Genomic DNA, 27797 nt, shown 5'->3' with positions numbered 1-27797 from the left:
AAATGAAGAATATTTTTAAAATATATTTCAAATATATTTTTATTCCATATGGGTGTATTCCACCTCCCAAGCTTTCCCTATTAATCACACAGGTTTACTTTAAAGGTTAAGTTCATCTTTGGAACATGTTACATGTTCCACTCGTTTTTAGGGTGGAACATGTAACATGTTCCTATAGCTGCAGTCGCTGCCTCCCCTTACAGGAGAACGGAGAAGTTTCTCCATACTATCTGTCAGATTTGAAAACAACTTTGTTCATTCACCGAGTTCTGTGAATGCGTGCATACAAGTCCTGTTAGCCTTAGCGGCTGTCGGCTTTTAGTTTCCAATGAACTTCCACATTGCTGTGGAGCGCCATGGTAGTTCATTGAAGCTTCCTGTCAGTATATCTGCTTGCCGAAAGGAATTCTGACAGGTCTGCAGGAGAACTGCATGGCAACAGCGATCTACTGATCGCTGGTGCAATGCTTTCCAGGCTCCTTTGGACAAAAAAAATCTGCTATCAGCATGAATCACTTCTGACAAAATTTCCTGACACCAAGAGAAAATGGTGACAGGGGAGGGACCTTCAGAAGATTGAGAGCCTCAGCTCTGTTCCTGTGTGCTTAGTGGAGGGGGTGGGGGTCCCTTCCCTCCAATCAGCTCTCACAACTCTCCTTATGGAGCTCTGCAGAGTAATTTCAGCTCTCTGCCCCCTTTTTTCTGAACTCTCAGATAAGCTTTTTAAATTCTAGACTTAGAATGGATGTAGAAAAGAGAAGACTGCAGACAGACAGGTACAACTTACGTGGGAGGATTTGTTTCAACTCTGTATCACCTGAGGCCAATCACTTCACTCATCATATGTAAGGGCTTTCAACCACTTTAAAGGACCTGTAGAGAGCCCCGGGTGGCTTAATATTTTTTAATTGTATGTTTGGCTTTCGCCAGACTTATTATAAGAGTAACAAGGAGCAAATAGAATTTCAATTTCACCCAAAGTAGATACTCAGGGGAAATCTCACCAGTAGAGTCAAAAAATATATGAAGCCAGCAAAAGAATCAATCTTCTTCTGTACAACCAAAGCTGAAATATTAGCTTTGAATGGCCTTGACCTTTAAAACACATTTTGAACTTGACAAGTGATTGTAAAAACTCACAGTCACTAGTAGCTCAAACCATAGAAGACATAAATTGCATCATTATGATACTTTGTTATAATTTACATATCTTGCTTTTCATCCAGTGCTGTAGCGTCCCCTAGTGGCGAGTTGTTAAGCCAGTTCCTATGCTAAAGGCCCACTGTACATTTCAACAGTGGAGGGTCAGAAACCCCAGTTCCATTGCTCTGTATCTACACTAAACGACCTGTGAGGGCCACATCAGAAAACACACATTCACTTGCGTAAGAGGCGAGCTTAGTTTTCAATGACCATATGTTGGTCTTTCGGGAATTGTGCTGAACAATCAGACCTAAAAATCACCAAAATTGTGAGTTTCAAGGCTTATGGTCTCTCAAAGGAACCCAACTCACCACCATCAAGTTGACTGACCCACTTTTACTTTGCCACCACCTGTTTCCCAATGGAGCAAGTCACTGTCTTTGCTACCCAGGTATTGGCTTACCCTCAATCCCATTGCAATAAAGAGACTCACGTCCTCCTTTAACTACTTTTACTGTATAGAAACTTGTACAACAAAGTCCATAGACATTATACCATCTTACAAGGCTGGCCAAGCTTGGATTACTTGCCCGCCACCAGGGTTTTTCTTACATTTTAATGTGTTTTAAGCTATCTTGATGGTGCCCATAGAGATAACAGATGGCATTCCCCATAAAGAGAGAGCCACAAAACAGGAACTTTACAGTCTAAGCCTCCTCGTTCCAAGCTACCCACAACTACCTTCTATATGGCCTTATGCCCACATTGTACACACAGACCTTAACCCACCTACACACCCTTTCTTGCCTACATAGGTGTAAACCCAGATACAATGGCACCGCACAGTGCATTAAAATGTACAATCTGACGATGATTGCATGAAAAGCACTGGATATTACACAAACTGATAATAATTGTACAATCCCAGCAACTACCCCAGGTTGGAGGAAAAGGCACCTTTAAAATCAAGTCAACAGTGGCAGCATACATGTTTCCTGACAGGTTTCATTTATTGGGTATGTGTACTATCAACCAGGGGCGGACTGACCATTTGGAAACTCGGGCACTGCCCGAGGGCCCGGGGTCAGTAGGGGGCCCCATGAGATGCCCCTGGTACCTTTTTCATAGGCTTTTTTGAGTTTGGACAAGGACACAGGGGCCCCATGACCCCCTATTGCCCGGGGGCCCCATGAGTTGTCAGTCCGCCCCTGCTATCAACAATTATCGTGGATCCCACTCTTTTAACTGAATCTTAACATTGCAGCACGGACAGATGCAGATAAGTGCAACTTTTTGCAACAACTGATTTTTTTTTAAATAATATATTAATATACTACATCTCAGAGCATTACAGGTTTCCTAAAGCAGTGTTTCTCAACATTTTTCCAGGCAAAATTATGAACAGAGGCACCCCATTCTAAAATGTGAAAAACTATTCTAATAGTTTTATATATCGCAGCAACATCCACACACATAGGACACCCAACATTAGAGGTGATTTATTTTTCCAAAGCAAATACACTTTTGCACACTGGTACTGAGTACTATTCCAGTGTTTCTCCTCTCCCTCAGTTTTTCTCCATCACTGAACTAATGTGACCCTAGCGCTGAAGGAGAGGAGCAGGGAGGGTCAAACAAGGATGCTGTGCAGGCAGCTCCTTATCAACTGATGATGTCATTGGTTGTCAGGATGCTGGTGACTAGAAGGTCATAATGGTGCACAATGAAAACCTGTGGCTTTGTGTAACTAAAAGGCCGGCTTGTCCCACCCACTGGCTTGTACACAGTTATTGTGCAATTTGTAGACATTTTGCCAAGGTACCCCTGAAGAAAACAAGGCACACCCCAGTCTAAAGCAGAAGCTGTTTGCCTTCAGGCTCTCTCTCTCAGAATGAAACTATATTCTTTTGATTCTTTGGCTTTGTGTATAACTTTTATCTTTAAATATTGTGCTCTGTAAACAACAGGCTTTGCCTACAGAGGAGTTAAGGAGGGCAAAGAAGCCAACTCTTCTGCTTTGGTGCTAGCTATGGGAATCTATGTATACAAAATCTATGTGCTGCAATATATATATATATATATATATATATATATATATATATATATATATATATATATATATATATATATATATATATATATATATAGAGTTCTAGTTCTAGTACAAAACCCTAATCATGTCCTAGGAATGGTCCTCAAGGAAAACACAGATAGCGGTATAAGTTTTGCGGAGGATCTGACACTTACACTCTTTGTTGAAAATGTAAAAAAAAAAAAGCTTTAAAATTTGGTACACGAACCTTTAAAATGAACCTATGGACCTATGGCCATGATTTCAAGACTATTCTTGACAAACAGTAAATGAGCTTTATATCAAGCTATCCATGACCTCTATAGCTGCCAACACTTTGGAGCAACGTGTCCTCAAAATTCACAGCAGAAGCACGAAACACTCAAATCACCCAAGCCCTTCTCTCAGCAACTCAGCTACCCCCCCCCCCCCATGCAGTGACTCTTCGGTTCAGCTTATTATGCCCTCCCCCCCCTTTCCCCAGCAGTAATGCTGCAGCACAGTTCATTCTATTCCTTATTCCAGATGTAAACTCAGGTAGCTCAGTTCACCCTGTCCTCCCAGCAATGACTCAAACCTCCCTCTGCCCTGTCCTTCGAGTAATTACTCCAAAACCTTCTAATGTAACTCTGGAAGGTGGGATTAGGGTGAGCTAAAGTGTTGTATCTCTGCTGGGAGGGGAAAGCAGGGGAAGCTGAGCTGCTTAGGGAGGCCAAACATTATGCACGGGCTGAAGGAAAGAAAATTGCTCAATTTCCACACAAACTCAGTTAGTGTTGATGGAGGAATCCCTCCCGCAACGCTATTGAGTTTTGCTGGCAGGGAGCCTTCCCCACTGGCAGAATACAATGATCACTGCCGGCAGCTATAGCCGCTGGCAGTGATTGGGTGTAAAATACCCGACAGGCTAGTTGTACTGAAGTCAATCGATGGATTGCCTTCAGTATAACCTGCCTGCTCATGGGCAAATCGAATTTAGTCCTGTTCCTACCAAACCAGCCAAGTTTTGACCTGTCTATGGCCAGCTTTAGTCACTGCTGGGAGTGCAGGACAGGGTATTTGGAACTGTTGAGTCACAGCTGGGGTGGTGGAGCAAAGTTGCTGAGCCGCTGTTGGGAGTATGAGCAGGAAGAGCTGAGCTGGGGGGGGAAGAAAGGGGGTATAGCCAGGGGTGGACTGACAACTCATGGGGCCCCCGGGCAATAGGGGGATCATGGGGCCCCTGTGTCCTTGTCCAAACTCAAAAAAGCCTATGAAAAAAGTATCAGGGGCATCTCATGGGGCCCCCTACTGACCCCGGGCCCTCGGGCAGTGCCCGAGTTTCCAAATGGTCAGTCCGCCCCTGGGTTGAGCTGCTGATTCACTGAAAAAAAAGCAGGTTTTAAGAGAACAACCTGAACAACTTTACTGCTTCTGCTGTACAATTTGAGAATTAATTGCTCCACAGTGGCTGCAGCTACAGAGGTAATTCTGGACTTATTTTAAAGCTAATTTACTGCTTGTTAAAAAATGCAACAATATAATACTTGAATGTGCATAGCCTGCCCATAGGTATACATTAAATAGCTAAAGAAGCAAAGTATTCATCCAGCCTTACTTATAACCTTTTGTTATGCCAATCTTCAAGCAGAAAATTATAGACCAAGGTTTATGGGTAAATTAGTATTGTCGCCCAGACTGGACATCACACAGAGGCCACACGCTTCCAGCTTGTAACCAGTATTATAAATATTGTATGTGAATGACAATCAATACAGAGAATAAAATACCAACCTGAGCCTTTGCCGAGGGGTGCGTGACAAGCAGGGAGAAAAGAGAATTACACAGCCATTAGTTCACTTGCTCCATGACAAAATGCCCTGCAGATGCTTAACACGTTTTTACATCTGAAATTTCTCTACGGCTGACACAGCATTCCTTTATCGCCCTCACTTAACACTGATTACTTGTGCCGAAGAAACAAAGGATTTATTTCCAGCTAACCCTGAAATAGAAATGTGGCCAGGCTATGAACATTCAAACATACATATTCTCAAAGCCGAAGTTGAATCTGCTTCCCTGGTTCTTCCACTCTGGCTCACTAACATGCCAATATAATGGTTAAATAAAATCTCTTTATATATATTTGATACCTTCTTTTAGACTTGGTGATGTCATCACTGGGTCTCTATGCTTATCTGTGCAATGCAAGCAGATCATGGCTGATAGGGGGGTCTGGAATTTTGTAATTTTTTTTAAATTTAGGTATATTTTAACAAGCAGCAAATACAATATAAAACAAGGCCTCACTTACCTTTGTAGCTGCAAACACTGTGGATCAATTCAACCTAAAAGTTCTAGAGAAGCACAGAAATCGGTTCAAGTCCAGTCTCAGCATTCTGCTCCCCCACTCAGTGCACCTGCTCTGTGTTACGTTAGAGATTAAAAGGCTGGCAAATGAGCTGGAAAAAGGGAGCATGAGCAGCTGAGCTGCTAATTCACTAATGGGCGGGGGAAACAGGAGGAGCTGAAAGGCTGCTTGATCCTGTCTTTTCTGATCCTCCCCTTCTTCTACTGTCTCCAATCCATCTGCTGATATTAAAGTGCCTTGGGGGCAAGCTGCAAATGCTCAGTTTGGTGTGTATTACTAGAGAGGTTTTTTTTTTGGGGGGGGGGGGTTGCATGTGAAGTCACAAGACTGCTATATACTGCTGATGGAAAAAGGTGTTTAGCAGTTTATATTTACTAAAATAATTACATTTCTATGTACTGTGCACTATGGGAGACCAGATATAGTAAATGCAGGGTCCGGGGTTTAGTAACACTTTAAATCACTGCTGGGAGGGGAAGCAGGATGAGCTGAGCTGTGAAGCCACTGCTGGGAAGGGGAACAGGAGGAGCTGAGCTGCTAAGCCACTGCTTAGAGAGGGAACAGGTGGAGCTGAGCTTCTAAGCCACTGCTGGGAGGGGGAACAGGAGGATCTGAGCTGCTAAGCCACTGCTGGGAGGGGGAACAGGAGGATCTGAGCTGCGAAGCCACTGCTGGGAGGGGGAACAGGAGGTGCTGAGCTGCAAAGCCAGTGCTGGGAAGTGAAACAGAATAAGCTGAGCTGCGAAGCCACTACTGGGAAGTGGAACAGGAGGAGCTGTGCTGTTAAGCCACTGCTGGGAGGGGGAACAGGAGGAGCTGAGCTGCGAAGCCACTGCTGGGAAGTGAAACAGAATGAGCTGAGCTGTGAAGCCACTACTGGGAAGTGGAACAGGAGGAGCTGTGCTGTTAAGCCACTGCTGGGAGGGGGAACAGGAGGAGCTGAGCTGCTAAGCCACTGCTGGGAGGCGGAACAGGAGGAGCTGAGCTGCGAAACTACTGCTGTGAGGGTGAACAGGAGGAGAAAAGCTGCGAAACCACTGCTGGGAGGGGGAACAGGATGAACTGAGCTGCAAAGCCACTTCTGGGAAGTGGAACAGGAGGAGCTGAGCTGCTAAGCCACTTCTGGGAGGGGGACCAGGATGAACTAAGCTGCTAAGCCACTGCTGGGAGGCGGAACAGGAGGAGCTGAGCTGCGAAACCACTGCTGGGAGGGGGAACAGGATGAACTGAGCTGCAAAGCCACTTCTGGGAGGGGGAACAGGATGAACTGAGCTGCAAAGCCACTGCTGGGAAGTGAAACAGGAGGAACTGAGCTGCTAAGCCACTTCTGGGAGGGGGAACAGGAGGAGCTGAGCTGCTAAGCCACTTCTGGGAGGGGGAACAGGAGGAGCTGAGCTGCAAAGCCACTTCTGGGAGGGGGAACAGGATGAACTGAGCTGCAAAGCCACTGCTGGGAAGTGAAACAGGAGGAACTGAGCTGCTAAGCCACTTCTGGGAGGGGGAACAGGAGGAGCTGAGCTGTGAAGCCACTGCTGGGAAGTGGAACAGGAGGAGCTGAGCTGCTATGCCACTTCTGGGAGGGGGAAGCTGGCTAGGCCAATTTGCTGAAATCCAAATGAAAGTACTTTCTGCTATGACCTATGAGCATGCCTGCAGATACAGAGGTAAGTAAGGGCCTCAGGAGAAGAACCACTGTGAGGGAGGAGGACATGCTATCCAAAATACTGTACCTAGAATCATCAGAAAGCAGCACCGCCCTAAGCTTTGCACAAGAGTGAGGTTTCAATACACCTCCTGCCAGGAAGGGGAGCACTCATCTTATTTTGCCGACTACTTTCAGTATTATTTCTAAAAGGAAGCAACAGGGGAACTTTAAAAGCTTATTTATTGCTTGTTAAAAATATCTAAATGGAATGTCTAGAACTGACTGCTGTTCTACTTAAAAGAACAACTCTAGCTCCCAATTTCTATAGATAGTCCTAGATGAAGTAAGGCTGGGTAAGAACCCCTGTTAGGTTTTTATGGATTCCTGACACCTTTGAAGAGTAGCATCCCTGTCTGATTTCTACCATTATCTAGAGCTCTGTCAGAGAACTTTCTCTTCACTTTCTGACCCATGACAGCACTTCCACTGGACAGGAAGTGAGGGAAAATCTGCGCAGACAGAAGTAAAAATCTGATGGGTGCAAGTCTTCTATCAGGGCACAGCCAGGCAGCAAGCATTTTTTTTCACGGCAACAATAGTGATTAGCAATGTGACATAGTATTGTAAATCTTAAAGTGGTATTAAACCCAAAACCAAAAATGTAATATACTTACCAATTATTAGATGTGGTGGCTGCATTTGTTCTCTTTTTTCAGGATTTTTCCCCTCTGTTTTCATCTAGTGTTCTGGCCAGTATTAGAGCGGCCCCATGCTGGATGAAGGAGCAACAGAGACAACTTTGGACAGCAGTAGTGTCAGTCCAGAGTAGATGCACCAACAGATTTATGCAGGCCATAGATGGTTTATCGGCCGATTTTTCGTTGGAAAAATGAAACATTGTTCGTTCTGTAAACCGATGTTACCACCAATGATTGCGAAAATCGGCCGTTTTTCACACATTTTCCAGCATGACAGATAAACGAAATGAGGAGGAACCGATGCCATTGCCCCACTAACAGTGCGAAAATCGGCCGATTATTCTTTCGGACAAAAAATTGGCCGATAAACGAACTGTCTATGGCCTGCATTAAACACACTAACAAACTGATGCTGAACTCCAGCTAAGATGTTAAAAGAAGTTACAGCAACAGTTTTTAGGGGGAATATAGGTTTCACATAAATAAATAAAAGACAAGCATTGTAAGCACCCGTCAGTGTTAAATGGTTTGTCTCAACCCTCCAACTGCTACATTTGCAGGACAGCTTGTTCTTTTGAAAAACAACAGACTGTCTGGATCACCAGGCGAAAATAAAGGAAAGACAGCTTGAAAAGGAAACTAATGCAGCCATCATATCTTAGAATTGGTACCCTGCAATATAATAAATGTTTGCTTTTGAGTTTAATATTGCTTTAATGCACAATTACTATTTATTTGCTGAAGTCCACAGCCCAGGAAGCAAAACACCACAAAGTGCCAATTGACTTGGGATACCTAGTCCTTTGGCCAGTTCTGCACATTTTGGTTTTTATTTTGAAGCCCTTTACAAGAAAGAAGGCTCAGGTGATATCATCATACATTCAGCATATGTTATTGCTGTTAACCTTTTCCATACGCCATATAATTTTGCACCTCCTCAATGAACAAGTTCTGGATGTTTGTCAGTATGGGAGATGATGGCTCTTTTTTTTTTTTTTTGCAAAATCAGCCTAATTACCTCCCAATCCAACTCTTATTAACCATAACACAAGCAGTAGAGAGAAGTGGCAACTTAAGCCTTAGCAGCCCACATAGCTGCTAAGGGGCCTGGGGGTGGGAGAGGGCCCTATTAGGGAGAATGTAGAGGCCACAGGCTGCAGTCATCATCGGAATCATTACTAGTTACAGACTCTCAGACTCGCTTTGTTTAAATCAGTAATTAGAAGAATTTTAGCTGTCTCCGAGGTTTTATTATAACACAACCACACTGAAACTGCCCCTTTATGCAAAATACAGTCTTCCAGAGGCTCTAAAAAAACAAGATTGTGCCTCATTTAACATGTAACAAGAGAGCTATGGTTTGTAGTTCTGCAAAAAATCAGAGCCTAAAGATTTTTGTATTTGGGTATAAGATTAATTGTACACAGGAACATTAACAGTTGTGAAATCATATGAAATATCCTGATGGTTAGTATTACTACTGCTAAAGTTAAAAATGAATTCCCTGTGCTTCTTCCCTAACAACTTATATTCCCAGCACTGGTCCCTAGCTGTCAGCGATCACCTCGACGCTGGTCCCGGCGCAGGCGCAGTGCGCCGCCTTGTGCAGGGACGCGGGCACTAGGTCTGGGCCGGCCGCGGCATCCGAACTCGCGCATGCACACTAGAGGCCGCGGGCGCGCCTGGCACCAATGACAGTGCAGGGTGCGATATTTAAACAGCCCTGAACTGTCATTGAGTGCCATCTGGTCTTTTCTGCATTCCTGTTACCTGTGAACCTGTACCCTGATTGTTGCTGACCCGGATTGTCCTTGACCACGCTGTAGTCTCCTGCTCTGACCCTTGGCTTGCCTGACCTCTCTCCTGGATGCCCCCTATTGGATCTGATCTTTTGTTGCTGACCTGGCGTGTGACCCGACTATTCTCTGCCCGCTGCTTTGTACCGCACCGTCCCCACGGCTACCGACCCTGCTTGTCTGACCTCGCACCTGCTCAGCCATCCATCCCATCGGGGTCACCCGACCTCCTCATATCAGGCTCTCCCCTGTGGGAGCCCCTGGCAAACACCCCTACCACTGGTGGGTGTACTCAGTAGTCACGACCTGGTCTCAGAGCGCTCCAAGTCCATCCCCACCATCAGGGGCCCTGGTGAACAAGTGCTCTGGGGCTTAGATTCCATACTCTGGGGGCACCTGACCTGTGGAGTGCTAGTGGTACTGCCAGGCGGTCCGTTACACTAGCAGAGCACTGACAAAGTTGACAACTCTACTACTACCTCTCCTTGGTTTAGGTATACTTTAAGATTTTATAACTTTACCTTATAGATGGCTTAAATTTTGGCCATCCAGCAGCGAAGACAGTGTCAGGACCGGGATCTGAACCCATGACCTCTGCTGCACCCAGTGGCTACACTTCTTGCTGATCCACTTGAGATGGTGGACAGCTCCCTGTCTGACCATTTGGACAATCCTGCCTTTTTCTGGAGATCCTTGCTCCTCCCAGGAACTTCCTATTTAAGCCATGCTTTGGCACTTCCTGTTTGCCAGATTATTGTGCTTTCTCCAGCCAATTTCTTGCTCTTTTCTATCCGTATACTCATTACTACTCGTTACCAACCTTGGCTTGTTCCTCAGCTTTGCTACTGTTCAATCCCAACCTGAAACTATTCCTTACCAACCTTAGGCTTGTTCCTTGACTACACTTCCGCTCGATCCCAACCTGCATCCACTTGTTACCAAGCTTTGGTTTGTTTACTGGCTACACTTCCGCTTGATGCCAACCTGCTATATCTGCTAATGGTCCCCAGCTTGCCCACCTCCTAGTGGGGTGATCCTAGTGCTAACATGCAGCAACTCTCATCTCCACCATCAGGAGCTCCGGTGAATAGCTAGTGCTTAGACCCCACATCGGCATCATCTGCCAGGATGACCTGCTTCTGTACTTATCCAGTTGGTTGGTGGAAGCCTGTCTACTATTATAGCTACTGGCCTCCAAGCTTGACCCCCCAACTGTGACACACAGAGAGAATATCACATACTTTCTCCCTCCACACAAGCATTTTGCTATGGGGCCCTTAATTATATCCAACTCTCAGAACGTACGGAGAGTGCTGGTATAGAATGGAGAGAAAGTCCGTTGGATTTTGCTAAATGGGGAGAGCAATCCAAGCAAATGATAAATTTAGTGGGGGTTTTTTTTCTTTAAATTTTTCTATGGTTCAACCTGCATAAGGCTGTATTTCAACATTATGCTGCCTAGAGCATATGTGAATGATGACATCCTTTTGTGTCCTTTCTGTAAAAACCTCCATTAGGATGTGCTGTTGTAGGCAACACGCAGTCTGCTCATGTATCCCGAGCTATAAGTGGTCTCCTTACTCCTCTTAACATCTCTTGCATGCCCCTTACCCCTACAAATCAGTTACTGTCAGGAATGGACTTGCCAGTAATGGTGGGACTCACCTGCCTTGTGGGCTGCAGTACCAGGGCTGGCCAGCGGGTGCTCTCAGCAATCAGAGACTCAACCCTGCAGCCAGCCAAACACCTGAAGCTGATTATGCAGGTGTATTTAAGGGATGGCCAGACCTGCAGTCTGGGCCTTGGTGTGTGTTTTTCCTGGGCCCCTGTATCTTGTTACCTGCATCCCTGTCCCTGTCCCACTGATTCGTTGCCGACCCTGCCTGATCCGGACCTCTGCTGACTTCTCCTGTTTGATCCCTGGCTTGTGACCCCGACCATTCTCTGCCTGACCCCCTGTACCTACCTGCCCGTTAGTTGCTGTACCCGGCTCGTGACCTGACTACTCTCTGCCTGCTCCTCCTGTTCCTACCTGCCCGATTGTTATTGACCCGGCCTGCCTGACGACACTTGCATTGTATGTATTGTTATCTGTGGGTGGTTTGGTTTGGTTCGTTTGCACTGTGTTATGTTTTCGTATTGCACTGCGTTTATGTATTGTTAGTGTTAATAAATTATATTGTTTATAACATATCTGAAGCCTGCGTTTCCCTGCGTCAGTTCACATACCTCTGGTCATACCCTGGAGCCCTGACAGTTACTGAGTTTATCTACAGAGTTCAGAGGTTGGTGGAATAAAATTTGGTAAATGTTATCAGGTGATTGTAGCCGTATTAGTGCATTTGCGACAGGAACAATTGAGTACTGTCCGTGATACTTTTTTATTTGCAGTAACATACAATTTTGAGGACAAGCTTTCGGGGAATGTCCCCTTCTTCAGGCCTAAGCAGTACTCAGAGTACTGCTAGGACCTGAAGAAGGGGACATTCCCCGAAAGCTTGTCCTCAAAATTGTATGTTAGTGCAAATAAAAAAAGTATCACGGACAGTACTCAATTGTAAATGTTATCACAATCTGTACTATTTGAGTTTCTCTGTTGCCAACTCTATCACTGCTGCCCTCGGCACCAGCCCCTGAGTGAGTTACGTGCTCCAGCCTGCCTGGAATAAGGGGTATGTTTTCAGCCCCAGCAGCAAACAAAAGGTGGGTATGTGCTGCAGGGGGCAAAGCACAATCTTCAGTTTGGAGCATGCACCCTGCAGCCCCATTAGCTATAACTGGTTCTACCACAGCACTAAGAAAGAGATTGGAAATCACTTGCAGCCTGAGGGTTTCATGGTGCATGCATCAAACCATAGAGGACATCAATGGAAACTCGATCACCTCCCTGCTGGGACAGCAAACAACTGATTCTGGATGTGAGGCGCAAATATTTTTAAAAAGGATAGGGAGGGTCTTAGGGGTCTTTTTATTCTGCCAACATCCATCTCTTAAAAAGCAAAAGCCTACCAGTTAATCTTCGTGAATTACGAATAGATCCATCCCAACCCAACAGCCTTGAATTGCATTGTGACTGTATTGATTATTTTGTAAAGTGTTGTTCAAACTATTGGCGCTATATAAATCCTGTAGAATAATATTGTAAAGAAAAAAATGCAAAGACCAATAATATAACATGCATTCAGTAAATGTAATTGATCTATGAGATAAACCTTCCCCCCCTCCCCCGTTCCCATCCAACACAGGCCTATAGGCCATATTTGAAAACCTGTTTCTACCATTTGTCTTCTACCTCATAATTCTTTTCCCCTGCAAATTTCATTAGACAACCTTTAACCACTTGCCTACCAGACACTTTCACCCCCTTCCTGCCTAGACCAATTTTCAGCTTTTAGTGCTGTCGCACTTTGAATGACTATTGCACGGTCATGCAACACTGAAATTTTTATCCTTTTTTTAGACATATGGAGCTTTCTTTTGGTGGTATTTAATCACCACTGGGTTTTTCATTTTTTGCTAAACAAACAAAAAAAAGACCAAACATTTTGAAAAAAAAAAAGTTTTTTTAGTCTCTGTTATAAAATTTTGCAAACAGGTAATTTTCCTCCTTGACTAATGGGTAATGATGAGGCTGCACTCATAGGCAGCACTGATGGGTACTGATAAGCTGCACTGATGGGCACTGACAAGGAGGCACTGATGAAGCTGCACTGGTATGCGGCATTGTTGGGCACTGATAGGTGGCAGTGACGGTCACTGACTGGCGGCACTGATGGCCACCGATTGGTGGCACTGATGGACAATGACTGGTGGCACTGATGGACACTGACTTGCAGCACTGATGCACACTGTTGGGACTGCACTGATGGACACTGACTGGCAGCACAGATGCACACTGTTGGCACTGCAATGATGGACACTTCTGGAACTGCACTAATAGATATTGTTGGGGCTGCACTGATGTGTATATACAGGGGCGGACTGACCATTAGGGAACTCGGGCACTGCCCGAGGGCCCGGGGTCAGTAGGGGGCCCCATGAGATGTCCCTGGTACCTTTCATAGGCTTTTTTGGGTGTGGTTTGAGTGTGGGCGAAGACACAGGGGCCCCATGATCCCCTATTGCCCTGGGGCCCCATGAGTTGTCAGTCCGCCCCTGTGTATATATAGTTGCTGATTACTGGCTCTCAATCTCCAACGTGAGGAAAGTGCAGCCGATAGCAAACAGCAACTGTATTTACATTGTGATCAGCTGTGTCATTGGACACAGCTGATCCCATAGTAAAAGGGCACTGTGATTGACCCTCTACCATGTCATGTGATCAGCTGCATCCAAAGGACACAGCAATCACAGAGAGCGTCGGTTGCGCCCCGAAGGGGGCGCATTCTGGAAAGATGTCATATGACACCCTTTTAGAACTAGACGACCGCGCTGTAGCCATCATTCAGCTATAGCCTGGTAGTCAAGTGGTTAAAGGATATGTGCACTTTAAAACAAAGTGCATTTATCCTTTTGCTAACTTTCCCAGACCTAACATAAAGTAACATCCCCCTCCACAGGTGAAAACTTACTCTGATAGATCGGCAGCATTTCTCCTGCTTGTTTACATCCAACGGTGCAAGTCTTCACTGTCCTGGCTATGCCTGTGCATTACAGCCCAAAATACTTCTATGAGGCTGAATCTTGAGAGTAGAGACAATTGAATATGGTCCTATAGAAGTCTATGGGGCTGTTATGTGCACATGCCCAGCTTGGACAGTAAAGACTTGCACTGCAGGATGTAAACAAACAGGGCATGTAAACAAACACAGCCCTCTGTGGAGGGGAGGGTTTGTTATGCAGGTCATACATGGGTCGAATTCCAAACAATTTTCCATCCAAAAATTGAAAACATTGTTTGCTTGGTAATCTGATGGTGCCATCAATGATTTTGAAAATTGGCCGACCAAGTCATAAAGTTCACCCCATATAACAAGTGAAACTTCTGTTCCTTCCAGGTCACGGCTCATGCGCATATTCTTTTCAGAAAAACAATCGTACGATTTGACCATCATCGGTCGTTTTTCATGAAATTTCCAACATGCCCGATCACCGAAAAGGGGAGGAACCACGAAAATCGGCCGGTGCCATTGACCCACTAACAGAGTGAAAATTGGCCGATTATTCTTAGGTCCGAATTTCAACCCATGTATGGCTGGCATTAAAAATAATAAAATCAGTGATGCAAGAAAAATGAACAGAAGCCAAAAAAAATTTATAAAAAAGCAGCAATGATGTGCAAAATGCACCAACCGCACCAGATTTCATCAATCAGATCACCTTCAGCAATCTAATTAACTCTGACTGGTGTGCTCATTGCGTCTTGCTTTTCACAAATAGGCACGTTTTCCCCCTTCTTTGAAACCCGTCCCAATAGATTTAGGACATAAAACTTCTGAATGATGGAATCTCAGATTCATCCAAAACCCGCCGTATATTTGTTAGTAAAACATTTGCCTGATCAGGCAAGTTCTGTGACATTATTTGATGAATAATTTCCGCTGTTCCACAAAGGTTCTTTTCCTGTTCCTGTTGGTTTTAGTAACCTTTTACCTTTTTTATAATGAGGAAAAAGTTTCAAGATTTGCCTGTTACCATTCACCACTCCATATATGACAAATAAATGGATTTCTGGTAATCACTCCAGTGGAGAGCTGGGCTGCTCCTTCACTTAGGTCCTCATTCAACGTACATTTGTCAAAGATTCACCCAGTGGGGAGAATTTACTAAAACTGGAGCACTCAGAAGCTGGTGCAGCTGTGCATAGTAACCAATCATCGTAATTGCAGGTGGTTCAATTAAAGTGACACTAAAGCTTCATCTATACTTACCTGCTGTATGCACTGATTTTGCACTGAGCAGCCCCGATCCTCTTCATTTAGGGTCCCTTCCGGCACTCCTGGCTCCTCCCCCTCAAGCAGTGCCCCTGGGGAAAAAACGGGAACCAAACGCCCACCCTGGCGGAACCGCTGTGTGTTCGTCCCTAAGCAGCAGCTCTATACATCCATAAGACCCACAGAGCCGGGACTTGCCCCTCCCCCAACTCTCCTTATTGGCTCACTGGCTGTGATTGACAGCAAAATAACAATGGCAAAACATTTTCTATTGGGGGTGAATTCAACAGAGGCTACAGATCCGTCCTGGTAGTCCTGGATAGTGTACGCCTTGCTGCCCTCAAAGGACCAGGGAGGTCGAAAACCACTAGATAAAAAGAAAACAAACAGAGGGCGCACTGGCCTAGTGCATTACTTTAAATGACATTTATTAATAAAAAGGTGATAGATAATATACTCACAAAATACGATAAAAAGCTCATCATAAAAGAACAGCACTGTATAGTCCACAGTGCATGGCTATCCACATTAGGAACACTGGACCTCCAACTGGCTAACACGTTTCCTCAGAGCCAATGGGCTCCCACTGCTGTCTCAGCCAACGAGGTGGAAGATTCCCCAGCAGAGGCTGTCGAGAACGTTGCTGGATCAGAGGGGGCTCAGGTAAGGATTGGGGCCACTGCACACAGAAGGTTTTTTACTTTCATGAATAGAATATATGAAGGTAAAAAACCTTGAGCCTTTAGAATCACTTAAAGCTTTGACAATAAGGCTCCATTCACACTTGTGTGATTCGTCATGCAACTTTGGACATCAGTAAAGTGTACAGTCGGATCAAAGTTGCACTCAAAGTCACATGCCAAAGTTGCACAAATAATGCAACATATAAAAAGAGCAGCTAGCACAATATTGCAGGGTACAATATAAAACATAAAGGTTTAAAAGACAGTGCAGCGCTGATGATGACAGATGACCCCCTAAAATACTTCATGCTTTGTTGTACAAATAAAAACCAGGTAGAATAAAAAGTCCCTCCAGAAGAACAGATGGTGTGAATCAACTGAAAGAGTGTAAAAAGTCCACCCAAAAAGTCTTCATAAACTGGTCAGCGGATGATGACGTTCAAGGGATGTGAGGGAGTCACTTTGGGTGGGGGGCCCATGGAACCCAGCTCACTTTGGAGAGGTGGGGAGATCCCTGTCTCAGCTCCCCATATCCCTCTTATGTGTAAATCAACCTAATTTGTCCTAATATTGTGTGGGAGTTGTTGATTGTTTAATGTTATATGGCTGCATCCCATTGTTCTATTGTCTGTCTGGTTTGGGAGCAAACTATTATGGGATATATGTGTTTATGTGTATTAGCTTGGTGGGGGGTGTCTCTAGCAGCCCTCCCTCCTGATGGGCTGTCTGCTGGTGTGAAGTTTGAATACCTGTGTGTCTCTTGTTACTAAATGTAGATTGCCCTGCCCTGTGTCATTATGCAGGGAGGGGGGGATTGATCCCTGAGTGTATATATCTTGTATCTGTGTTCAAATAAAGTAGTCTACCTCCTGGTTTACTTCAAGGATGGTGTTGTCTAGTCTTGTATGGTCGGCTGTGGTGTCTGTTGTCGGTGTTTGGATGGGGAAGCGGTACTCTAACGGTACTTAAGCGCAGTCTGGGTCGGTTCCGTTACAAGGGATAATACACAGAAGAAGAAAACCTATCACCAAACCAATCACACTGCCTCTTACCATAAGAGAATGACCTAAAAGGGACGGTCAAATATTGCAGTATAAACCCATACAAAACGATAGGAACTTCAGGGATGGACTCTCCACCAGCTTCTTCCCCCTACAGCACTTTCTTTGCTTTAAAGGTTGAATCAGTCAGATGGAAAAGATTACTCCCAATAAACATCAATCAAAACAGAGAAAAGAGCCATCTCACAGTGTAGTAAAGCCAAATACCAACATTTACTTTAAGTAATGCACTTACATAAGAAAGGCTAAAACCGACATTTCACAAATACCCATGTATTGTTTTCAACCAACAAAATGGCCATTGCATCCTGTTGCGCAATGAAGTCACACATTGAAACTCCCCCTTACACATTTCGTCATCAATTACGGCGTAAGGGGCCAGAATTTTTTATTCTACCTGTTTGTTATTTGTACAGCAAAACATAAAATGTTTTAAGGGTCATCTGTTACCATCAGCTCTGCACTGTCTTTTTAGACCTTTACCACCATGCACAGCTGTACCAGCTGCAGATTGCACCAGGTTTAGTAAATCTACCCCAATGACTTCATCTGCATTCAGCGACATTCATCCTGTGCAATATCCGCACATTCACCTTAACCTCCCTGGCGGTATTCCCGAGTGTAGCTCGGGGTAAAGTTTCAGTACCACAAGCAGTAACCCCGAGCTACACTCGGGCTTACCATGCGGCGCTGCTCCGCGATCCCTCAGTAACGTACCTTGTCCTGCGCTCCTGCGATGTCCCTCCTGCAGTGTCCCCAGCAATGTAATCCAGCGGATGCCGGCATCTGTCTTCTGGGTTCCGTCCTCTGCGAGTGTCGGGACGTACGGAGACGAAACGGCGAGAAATTTGAAAATGACAAAAAGTGACATTCACAAAAATCACTAAAATCACATAGTAAAACATTACTGTACCAAACCATTTCACATACATTTTGTCCCGAATGCTTTGTCCTGTGCCCTGCCTTCATTTTTACTGTTCTTTCTACCTGGAGACTGAGAAATGTCCATGGCGTCCAAAAAGCGTCCCTTTAGGTCAAAAGCGGTTTTAGACCGGCTAGAGAACAGCGATAGTAAATCAGAACCACTTGCAGAATTGAGTGATAATGATTCGTGGGGGAAATTCGTCATCCGACACTGAAAACGATTTTGCGACTTTGCTCAATGATGTGCGAACTTGGCGCTCTATTTCACATTTCAGTGTTTTTGGTTTGATTATATTATTGAATTAAATGTATTATTATTATATTATTATTTTTTATGATTATTTATTAAATTATAATTTATGATTTTGTGTTTCAAGTTTTATCATGCCCGGGATGTTTACTAGACTCTTGTTCGGACAGATTTCAGTGAGTTATTCCTAAGAATTACAGGCCTACAATATAAAACGCCAAATTTCCATGCAAGATAATGGTACCGCTTTCAGCACCAAAAATCTGAAATATTCATAACGCCAGGGAGGTTAAAGCTCTACAGATAGGGAGGATGCTGTGGTGGTGATGTCAGGCTAGTGCTTGTACCCTCCTCAATTTTGTTTTCAAATATATAGCAATTAGATTATTAAATCGACATGACAAAAAGTAGCCTATATGTATAGCCTTCCCCATAATAATTTTACCTTGAACAATAAAGATCACAAAAGCAGAAAAAAATAAATCACTATACTATTATGAAATCATGTTTACGCCTTGCATGAACATCTACAATAGCTAGCACGCTTTCACTGTAGGAAATATGTTCCTGGGTGGCCTAATTAAAAGAAGATCTACTTGTCAGCTGTAATGTAATATCTGCAGAGAACATTTATCATGATTATTGTTCGAATCAAAAGATATTGGAGATTATCATCACAGCTCTACATGTGATTAATAGGAAGTGGCACTGGAGGTACACGGAGGAGTGTTCACGACCCAAAAAAAAAAACACATCATCATCTGAATATAATAAATAAATAAGTAGAAGAGGATACTGAAGATTGCACTGTATATCTCAGGGCTGGTATTCATTGATGATAGTGTTTTTGCAGTGCCCAATATACGCTTCCTGAAAACAAGGGCACTGAGATGTATGACTCAAAGGGAACCTCTGCTGAAGGTAGGGCTCAACTGTCATTGGTGAACTCTGCTTCTAAAAATGACTTTTTGGCTTGACTTTTACACTGATTTATTTTTTACGCTGGTTTTTTGAATGTGTTCAGGGCTTTTTGCATCACTGCCATCAACGTTACCTGCTACAAGCTTGTTTTGGGACTGAATCTCTAGACCAGGGGTGGGCAAACTTTTTGACTTGAGGGCCGCAATGGGTTCATATATTGGACCCGGGGGCCGGACCAAGAGTAGATGAATGATGTGTATGTGTCATCCATAGTAAGTATAGTAATATTCCCCCATAGTAAGCATAGTAATTAATCCCCCATATAGTAATTCATCCCCCATAGTAATTCATCCCCCATATAGTAATTCATCCCCCATAGTAATTCATCCCCCATAGTAATTCATCCCCCATATAGTAATTCATCCCCCATATAGTAATTCATCCCCCATAGTAATTCATCCCCCATAGTAATTCATCCCCCATAGTAATTCATCCCCCATATAGTAATTCATCCCCCATAGTAATTCATCCCCCATAGTAATTCATCCCCTATATAGTAATTCATCCCCCATAGTAATTCATCCCCCATAGTAATTCATCCCCCATAGTAATTCATCCACCATAGTAATTCATCCCCCATATAGTAATTCATCCCCCATAGTAATTCATCCCCCATAGTAATTCATCCCCCATATAGTAATTCATCCCCCATAGTAATTCATCCCCCATATAGTAATTCATCCCCCATATAGTAATTCATCCCCCATAGTAATTCATCCCCCATATAGTAATTCATCCCCCATAGTAATTCATCCCCCATATAGTAATTCATCCCCCATAGTAATTCATCCCCCATATAGTAATTCATCCCCCATAGTAATTCATCTCCCATAGTAATTCATCCCCCATATAGTAATTCATCCCCCATAGTAATTCATCCCCCATATAGTAATTCATCCCCCCTATAGTAATTCATCCCCCCTATAGTAATTCATTCCCCATATTAATTCACCCCCCATATTAATTCATCCCTCATATAGTATTTCATCCCCCATAGTACTATTCCCCCCAAGTAGTAAGCCAAGTCCCCCGTGTCAATTTACTTACCTTTGCTTCGCGCGTTCCTCTCGCCGTGTTCCCGCGCCGTTCCGGTCTTCAGGGCGGACTGTGGGAGGAGCCTAGCTCCCCTCACGTTTGTCACGCTGCCCCGCCTACACACATCCTGACAGCCAATGTATCACGCTCCGCGGGCCGGATTAAAAGGTCCGCCGGGCTGTATATGGCCCGCGGGCCGTAGTTTGCCCATTGCTGCTCTAGACAAGGCACCCTCCAATGCAACTCATACCTCCCCCACCACTCTATATTATTTGAGGAAGCCCTCAGCCTCATCCCTGTGTAATCTTTGGGTTTGATTTAATAAGGGCAAACAGGCTGTTCGCTTTGCAAGGGAATTTTCTCCAGAGCTTAGTGAATTTGGTGAAATGTTTGCTTGAACCTCATTGGATGATGGAAGTCAACAGAGCTCCATTTCATTTGCCAAGCTCTGGGTAAAATCTCCTTCCAAAGTTCAACTTCTCTTGAAAAGTGAACAGTCTAACTGCCTTAGGTAAATCAAGCCCTTGTCAGAGCCTATACAGGATTAAAACCCAGCTCTGAGCTAATTCTTTATATGGTCCCCCAGCTTGGAAAAAACATCTCCAACTGTGCAATACTAACATTTAACCTGGAGCTGCCCCCTTTTGCTGCTTTTTTGTTATTCCTCTGGTTTAAGTCACCAAGCGTCACTTGACCTGGAAACTGATGACAATTGACAATACTGTGAATGCTTGGTGATATGGGCCCGCCCACTGCTGGGAGAAGGCCTAATATGTCACGATCCACCTAAAAACGTCAGGGGGAAGGGGAAAAAATTAAATATATATATATTTATACTGTGTATATATATATATATATATATGTACTGTATTAGCATAACCTAAAGTGGAGGGGACTGGGTGGGGGTTAGCCCTATTGTTGATATCAGGGGAAAGAATAGTGCCCCATCATTGGTGTGAGTGGGAAGAATAGTCTCCTGCCATTGCTGTCAGTGAGAGGAATAGTGCCCCACTGTTGGGATCCGTGGTAGGAATAATACCCTGTTGTTGGTATCAGTGACAGGAATTATGCCCCAGTGTTTGTGTCAGTGGTAGCAATAGTGCCCTAAGGGCTAGACAGAGGTACGCAAAGGGCAACAGCTTGCCCCCAGGACACAGATTAGAGACAACTGATATAAGGCACTGCTGCCCTGACTGTTGGTTTTAAGAAATTTGGAGTGAGATTTGGTGATGTCGCTCACTGTTCTCCTTGCTGGAGAGGAAACTGTATCCAAGAACATGCAGTGCAAGGATCTTTCTGCTTCTGCCACATTGATTCTGTGAAAATGTGCTTCCTCCACCTCTTCTGCTGCTTCTTGAATATTCCCAACCAGTCATCTGCATAATAATCATCAGGAGGGCAGCTGTGATGTGAGGAAGCACGATTACCAAGATGGCAATCTCCATATACAGACACTGGTCAGAAAAATGGCTTGATAAGCCATAAGGAAAAGATCAACTGTAGAGAGACCATAAACAGTACTTGTGACTAGTTGTTTGCCCTCTGCTTGCCTTTTTTATGCACAACCTCCACAGTACATGACTTGTTTATTCTGAACACCAATAGCTGCCATCACTGATTTGGCTTTGAAGGAGCTCCTGTCATCTTTATCCTTAAAGTGGACCTTTTCCCTTTTTACTAAAATTCTCATCAGCATGCATCTGCATTCTCACGGGAAATCATCTAACACTGTGTTTTTTTATTTACTTAAATTTTTTGTGTCCACTTTCTGGTTTCCCTTAAGGCACCGATAATGTAGCCACGCGCACCGATGCCCCCTGAGAAGGCAACTTCATCAGTGCCTTCAGGGAGATCTCATAACTAATTTGTGAGATCTTGTGAGACCTTGCATTATTGTTGTGCTGCGCATGCGTAAGATGGAGCGCATGACATCATGTGGCTCATCTTGCCATGAAACATTACATCCATCTTTTTAAAAAAAAAAAGCCTTCCCCTCATGAGATCTCAGGGGAAGGCTTTTTTGTGAGTTCAATTTGTTTAGCAAGTTTTGCAGAGTAATAGTTACAAATTGACAATAAATTGAGAATCTAAAGGTCACATATTGTATATATCTCTAGATTTAACAAAAAGGGGCAGCAATGGTAGGTATGAACAACTTGTCAGGAGGGGAGGGGGGGCTTATTTTAAATGATGAAATTAATATCATCCATACGACACATGCAAAAGATGAGCCGCATGTCATCATGTGCTCCATCTCACGCATGCACACTATATTGTGAGCTGACCTTGAAAAGAATTTTCCTAATGGAATTGCAGGAGCGAGGGCCCAGGCACCAGAAACGCACCATGAAAAGGACGAAAGGAGAAAAAGAGGCAGAATGTGTACTTATTTATGTTTTAGGTCACATTCATGTATTTTTCTATAAAATGGGAAGGTGGGGGTGGAGGTCCTCTTTAAAGCTGACCATAGATGGATCGACATTTGATTGGTTAGACTAGGATTTCAAACCATCTATGGCCATTCCTATTCGAGAGGACTTGATCTGATGATCAACCCCTCTTGAAAGGGACAGCTGGTACATTTGCACTTGAACAGCGCCTGCAGCCAATCAGCTGCAGTAGTGATCCATGTATTCTGACAGTAAAGAGTCCCCACTGTCAGAAAACAATAGTGCAGTGGGGAGGATTTCACCATCTACCTTGCTTGTGTGGACAGGGAAATGTGTTCAGTTTTTCTCAATCAGCCCACTGAGCCATCTATGTCCAGCTTAATTCACCACATTCAAGAGCCATTTTTCTGGAACATAAACAGGGGCAGACTGACCATTCGAGCACTTGGGCATTGCCCGAGGACCCGGGGTCAGTAGGGGGCCCCATGAGATACCCCTGATACCTTTTTATTGGCTTTTTCATAGGTTTATTTGGGTGTGGGCGAGGACACAGGGGCCCCATGATCCCCTATTGCCCGGGGGCCCCATGAGTTGTCAGTTCACCCCTGAACATATATGTGCTCATTCGGTCAGCTGCATTCCAAGTGATGAAGAAAGGATCAGGATGACAGTTCCAGACCTTTTAAACTATATAACTTGCATTTCCATCCTGACAGTTTCATTTCTGAGCTGTGCTTGTACGTTACAAACTTCTATGCATATTTCTGGCAGCTGTGATACATAAATTAACTTCCAATTGTAGGCTATCTAGTCCTGCTAAACACATTATTGTAATCTGTCTTCAGCCTAAAAAGCACATAAATCCTGTTAGCATCGCCCGCCAGAAAAATCTTATCACGATACTCCTAACACGTATAACGCCAGCGTATCATTCCTGTTCATTACTGCGCAGATTTCACACCCCTCGCTGAGATCATCACTTGTGATTCTGCTGATCTTTTTGTTAGAAGTTTAGCACATCTGGTGAAGAGACGAGTAAAAATTGAATTCATTAGGCTGCCAGCGTCTAAATAACCCCTACATGCAAGAATAATCTATTTAGAGCATCCCTTTAGCGACAAAGCACAGGGATATTAATGAAATTTTACAGAAATAAACCATTATAATCTCATTAAGATGATGAAAGAATTTCTAGGAGCGCACATAGAATTAAGAAACACTATTATTCAGAATGTTGGTCTTTAATTGTAACAAAAAAAAGATAGATAGATAGATAGATAGATAGATAGATAGATGATAGATAGATAGATAGATAGATAGATACTGTAGATAGATAGATAGATAGATAGATAGATAGATAGATAGATGATAGATAGATAGATAGATAGATAGATAGATAGATAGATAGATAGATAGATAGATAGATAGATAGATACTGTAGATAGATAGATAGATAGATAGATAGATAGATAGATAGATAGATAGATAGATACTGTAGATAGATAGATAGATAGATAGATAGATAGATAGATAGAGAGATAGATAACATATACACTCACTGGCCACTTTATTAGGTATCGTACACCTTGCTAGTACTGGGCTGGACCCCTTTGCTTTCAGAACTGCCGTAATTATTCATGCAATAGATTCTATCATCTAGAACCAGTCTGCCCATTCTCCTCTGACCTCTGACATCAACAAGTCATTTTCACTCACACAACTGCCGCTCATTGAATATTTTCTCTTTTTCGGACCATTCTCTATAAACCCTAGAGATGGTTGTCTGTGAAAATCCCAGTAGATCAGCAGTCTTTGAAATACTCAGACCAGCCCGTTTGGCACCAACAACCATGCCACGTTCAAAGCCACTTAAATCCCCTTTCTTCCCCATTTTGATGCTCGGTTTGAACTTCAGCAAGTCGTCTTCACCACGTCTAGATGCCTGAATGCATTGAGTTGCTGCCATATGATTGGCTGATTAATAATTTGTGTTACCAAGCAATTGAACAGGTGTACCTAATAAAGTGGCCAGTGAGTGTAGACAGGGCCGGTTCAAGACTATTTTGCGCCCTAGGCAAGAACAGCTTACTTGCGCCACCCCAATAAAAAAAAAATAAAAAAATGTTTAAAAAAAAACTGAAGAAAATATTAAATCAACAAAACATGAAACTGCTAAATGTCTTTTAATTTGCAAAAATAAGTGCCATAAGATACCACCAGCACCAATATTAAAGACAAAATCAGTGTCATGGATGGACTGTATCTGTGGCTGGCAGTGGCAGGGTGACAGTTGCAGTGAGTGGAGAATGATGGATCCACACTCTGACAGATCCCAGGCTGGAATTCCCCAGGTAATGGGGGAGATAAAACACTGTGACAGCAGGCAGCCCAGCCCACACACACACCAACAGGGGCGGACTGACAACTCATGGGGCCCCCGGGCAATAGGGGATCATGGGGCCCCTGTGTCCTTGCCCAAACTCAAAAAAACCTATGAAAAATGTACCAGGGGCATCTGATGGGGCCCCCTACTGACCCCGGGTCCTCAGGCAGTGCCCGAGTTTCCAAATGGTCAGTCCGCCCCTGCACACCAAAACACACCCACACAGAGAATACCTGAACTGAGCAATCCCACACAGTGACAGATCCGACACAACACAGCACCACCAACACTGACACAGATCAGCAGGCACTAGAAGACCAGGATGTAGGATCGTGATGATGTCATCACTCACTGACACATTGCACATGTGATGGATGGCTGGCCAGCCGGTTCACTCTCACATAGACACGAGACATCAGAGTCAGACATTACCTTCCTCCGCAGGCGCAGCTCCACTAATGCATGGGAAGAGAAGGGCTGGAACTCCACAGTGATCAGCAGCTGCCAGCCAGCTTTCAGTAAGGGACTGTGTCTGAGAGGAACTCTGGAAGGAGCGGCAGCTCAGCTGCTACACTGGACCCAGACACCATCTTCCTCCGTCCTTTCTTCCTCCCCTCTGTTGCCCCTCCCCTCAACTGAAGGATCATCCTTGACGTGGCAACATTCTACACAAGAATGCCAGCCTGTGCTGCTCCCAGGCACCCCTGGGTAGCAGTGCGCCCTAGGCAGCTGCCTAGTGGAAGCACCGGCCTTGAGTGTAGATAGATAGATTCTATGTATTTTTTATAATGATTTTGTCTAATTCTGTTGTTTGAACTGTTATTCCGACCTTGGTGTAATAACTATACACAAAATGAATGTGATAAAAAAAATTCACTTTACAATGAATACCCAAACACATGTTTGGGAAATTAAAAAAATGTATTTTTGCTTGCACATGATTTATTAATGGACATGAGCAGAATATTGCCTCATTCACTAAGCTAAGGGAAACTAAGTGAAGAGACAACTTGCACTTAGTAATTCAACCCCATAGCATCTCTTCCTCTGGGCCAAGGTGCAGAGACAGAGGGGGTGGTTTACTAAAAGTAAATAAGCTCTTCAAATTTGCCACAGAATTTAGTGAATGAGGTGATGTTTCAATCCAATACCCATTTATGTGCAAAGAAAATTAAAAAAAAAATGTTTTGAACATTATCAGATCATGGTCAGCAGAGCTTCACCTTATTCACTAAGCTTTGAGGGAAAACTCCCTTGCAAAGTCCAACATCCTTTGTAAAGTGAACAGCCTATTTGCCTTTAGTAAATCAACAGCACCTCAATCCCGACTGAGATAAAGCTTTTCTGTTTACTTACAAATTGACAATAGACTTCCAGGCACAAGAGAGGAACTATACATTATTAACTAGGTGATAAAGGAGTCTGGCATTCCTCCAGAAAATAAATACCTCCATCCAGGACTGGGGCTGGAGATGCTGGAGCCAGGTGGTACTCCACTGGTGGTGGTCCTGTCCTCAGAATCAGATTGTTTTGGAAGACCGTTTTTTAAGTTAAGCCACCTAATCATGGGTAAACAATGGCTGGAACTGCCAGAGGTAGCTCTTTTATCCATGATCCCAGGTTCCATCAAAACAATCAAAAGAGGCCTGTTTTGATTGCTCATTCTAGCTAGTCGAGCTCTGATTCCCAGGCACTGGAAATCTTCCACGGTTCCTAAAATTAGGCAATGGGTAACCAAACTGAATTATGTAATGCAGATAGAAGAGCTACTTGCTGATGCCACGGAAAGTTTTATGAAATTTAGAGATTTGTGGTTTGCTTGGATGGAGTTCTCTACATCACCCAAACTGTTACCAAACTATTACCTTTTCTGGGTTTATTGATAACTCTCTTTACCTCGCTTGCTCTTTTCCTTTTCTCTTTCTTCTTTATTTCTTCTTTTCTAATTTCTGTAATAATAGTGGCCTCCCACTGTGATTGTTTCAGACTTCAATAGAAACCAACCCCATGGGCATTTGTACCCTTACCAGCACACTACTGGACTCCAACCTGAATCTAAATTGGCCCCTTCCCGGCCTGGTAGACCCCATACTCACTTCTGCTGCTGTTCAAGTGGTAATATGGGACTGTCACTTGTTATATGTTGTATTCAAGTCCGTTTTTTTTTACATAACTAATGTCACATTTTTGGCATTAACAGTGCATACGTTATTCGCTTTTATTTTGACATTGATATGTGAGAAAAGTATGTACCGGATTTCTTGTGCCACTAATTAAATTCAGTAAAAATCCACTGTCTACCAAGTGAGCATAAGGACATTTCTTCCTAGTGACCAATCAGAGGGCAGGAGCGTACAGTACATTTCAACGATCCGTACCGTGCCTTCATTGTACATGCTGATAGACAGCTGTGTAACCAATCAGAAGGCCGGAGTTCATTGGACATCTCTCTGGAAGGAGTCCCAATTGGAACATTTGCGATTCTTGTCCCTACATCATTGTCAACAGCTATTT

The 27797-nt window shown here is 43.9% G+C and overlaps 1 protein-coding gene across 4 annotated transcripts in view; it reads right to left on the bottom strand.

The window, feature by feature from the left end:
* THSD7B (thrombospondin type 1 domain containing 7B) overlaps nt 1-27797 on the bottom strand; it is an 805377-nt gene that overhangs the window by 214903 nt on the left and 562677 nt on the right. The gene's annotated exons all lie outside the window — the stretch shown is intronic.

The sequence above is a fragment of the Staurois parvus genome, unplaced genomic scaffold, assembly GCF_062004578.1.
Source record: "Staurois parvus isolate SC_StPar_1 unplaced genomic scaffold, SC_StPar_1.0 ptg000735l, whole genome shotgun sequence".
NCBI classification, from domain to species: Eukaryota; Metazoa; Chordata; class Amphibia; order Anura; family Ranidae; genus Staurois; species Staurois parvus.
The sequence above is the reverse complement of the archived record's forward strand: the minus strand, read 5'-3'. Positions and strand labels throughout refer to the sequence as shown.